The following is a 2,417-nucleotide window of genomic DNA, read 5'->3' as shown; positions in this document are numbered from 1 at the left end:
ATCTCCCACTATGTAGAGACATGGTTTTTTGGGGTTTTTTAACGTAAACACCTGCGAGTCAGCGCTGGAAAGCCAAACAAAACCTGCCTGCAGGCTAGGTCTGTTCCACAGACTGCTATTTTGCGATCCCTGACACCACACCGTGTAATGCATTAGCCAGCAGTGCGTTAATAATTGGTTGACATTTTCAGCAGGTGGGTCACACTGCTGGAACCACTAAGGCTGCACGCATCTCAAACTCCCAGATCTTTTACACGCAAACAACTGCTGCGCCTGGCACAGCCACACTTGGAATAAAACAGACTCGCGACTATCTCTGTTAAATCGCATCTTGTTCGTCAGAAACATTTGTCTGCGGATGGGCTTCGCTTCTCCTCCAGGTTCCGCTCCGTGTCACCGGTGGTTCTGATGAGCCATCTGCAAAGGTGACGTCAGCCTGGAGCTCCAAAGGATTCTCTCCCACTGAGGGATACACCTTTGACCTTCCTTCCAGTTTGTTCACCTCACACTTGGCCATCTTCCTCCTGAAAGCCACCCTACATTATACCAGTCTGGGGGCAATAATGTCATCATGCTTTCTGATCTACAAACATTTTCTCCATAATTTTGAGTTGGTTTTTATTAGCCACCACCACCCTAAAAAAATTCCTATCGTCACTTTAAGATGTTGGGCTACAAATCTGCTTATACCGTAGGCTATTTGTTGGCCACCGATAACTTCCTCGTTTGGATTTCTAAACAACTGGTTTAGCTTCCTTTCCTCGAACCCATCCCGAGCTTTTACCAGGGGAAAAAAAAAAAAAAAAAAATAAAAAAAAAAAAAAAAAAGTCCCCAAGCCACTCTCATTCCAGCCATAACCAACGGAGACAGAAACGATATGGGAGAATGTTCTAACCACCAGAGTTGTCAAAAAAGAGAATGGATTGCCTTGAAAGGAAATGAAATTCTGAGGCTAGAAGCTTTCAAGTAAGAGCTAAGGGGTTGTACCAGTTGTTTTGCTGTGGCTGCAACTCTGGAGAGGATGATCTTTCACTCATTTATGTTTTTCCATGTAGGGAACCCCCGCTCTGTGTGTGCTCAGCTCTCAGAACACAACCAGCCCTTTAGTGATAAACTCCTGAGGTCAGAAACTTGTACTGGGAAAGTCTGATCACTTTCATGCTTTGTATATTCTAAGTTAATTCCATCTTGAAGTTTCCAGCTACTTTTCTTTCGAAACGCCAGCATTTTCTCCTATGTTAAACAATGCAAAAAGTTCATACAATGGATTATTATTCAGTTGTAAAAAGAAATAAGCTGGGCAGGATGGTGCGCACCTGTACTCCCAGCTACTTGGGAAGCTGAGGCAGGAGGATCCCTTGATCTCAGGACTCTGAAAATGTGGAATCCTAGCCAGCAGACCACCAGGGACTTTGAGGCCAGCCTCGGCAACATAGAGAGCAACGTGCTTTCACCACTCCCGCCGTACTTCCATCTCAAATTCTTGGGATTTGGAACAGATGTGCCGCTGCAGACTGCCCTTTTGCGAGTGCGCGTCCAGAAGGCCTCCTGCGCTCCCACTAAACTCGCTCCCGCTTTGTCCGCACCCCTGGGGGGCCGAGCGGCCCAGAGGAGTCTTGAGCTGGCTGCAAACGCAGCTGGCCGCGGGGACGACTCCTGAGCCCGGGCGGTGGGCGGCCCTCGGACAACCCTAGAAGCCCTCTCGGTTCCAGAGTGACAGGCGGGGGGCAGGCACCCTAGCAGCTTTTTCCAAACAGCAGAGCCGCCCCGGGAGGGCGCTGCCCCGGGCCTCCGACCCGGGTCGCGAGGGCGGTGTGGGACCAAGTTAAAGACGCGCCTAGGAGAAGCAAGAGGAAGCAGAAGGTGGACGTCTGGGTCTCAGCGCTGGAGGCGGCGCGGTGGCTACAAGTAGCTCAGGAAACTGTGGTAATGAGCGGCTTCCTGCAGTAGCTCCGGGTAAAGCAGTTAGGAGCCGGGAAAATCTGCTTCCTGCCGCTGCCGCGGGGATCAGGAGGCAAATTAGGAGGCGGGAACTGGGACTAAAAGATGGGATCCTTCCTTCGGGTATGGAGATAAAACGGGGCACTCGGACACCCAAAAGGGTCATGCTCCAGGTGAGGCTCGAACTCACAACCTCGGCATCGCTCTGCATGTACTGCTGTATAAGTACCGCGCGCTAACCGATTGCGCCACTGGAGCTCCGCTGTGCCGGCCGCGCAATGGCTCTATCAGGGCTCGCTAGCCCGCCGCGGAGCATGCGCAATCGCCCTGCCTCGGACTCGCTCCCTCTGCAACTCCGGCCGAGCTCTCGGGCGCGGTGCAGCACGCGGAGATTCCAAAGAGCCGGGAGCGTGCGAGTGTCCGGTTCGGGCCCGGAGGGCGGGTTAGCACGCGGCCTTTGGGGCCTCGAAAGTGC

General features: G+C 52.5%; 1 long non-coding RNA gene and 1 other non-coding gene across 2 annotated transcripts in view; one reads left to right on the top strand and one right to left on the bottom strand.

The window, feature by feature from the left end:
* Positions 1–1,777: 1,777 nt before the first annotated feature.
* LOC104860380 overlaps positions 1,778–2,417 on the top strand; it is a 9,812-nt gene continuing 9,172 nt past the window's right edge. The window contains exon 1 of the long non-coding RNA XR_004517293.1: positions 1,778–2,115. This is a non-coding gene — a long non-coding RNA (uncharacterized LOC104860380). The remainder of the gene's footprint in view (positions 2,116–2,417) is intronic.
* On the bottom strand, positions 2,108–2,200 carry Trnai-uau. Its single transcript is given in 2 exon segments — positions 2,108–2,143; positions 2,163–2,200. It is a non-coding gene; the product is annotated as a tRNA-Ile (tRNA).

This window comes from Fukomys damarensis, unplaced genomic scaffold, assembly GCF_012274545.1.
Source record: "Fukomys damarensis isolate Sample0158 unplaced genomic scaffold, DMR_v1.0_HiC HiC_scaffold_2, whole genome shotgun sequence".
NCBI lineage: Eukaryota > Metazoa > Chordata > Mammalia > Rodentia > Bathyergidae > Fukomys > Fukomys damarensis.
Note: the sequence above shows the minus strand (reverse complement) of the source record. Positions and strands in the feature narration are given on the sequence as shown.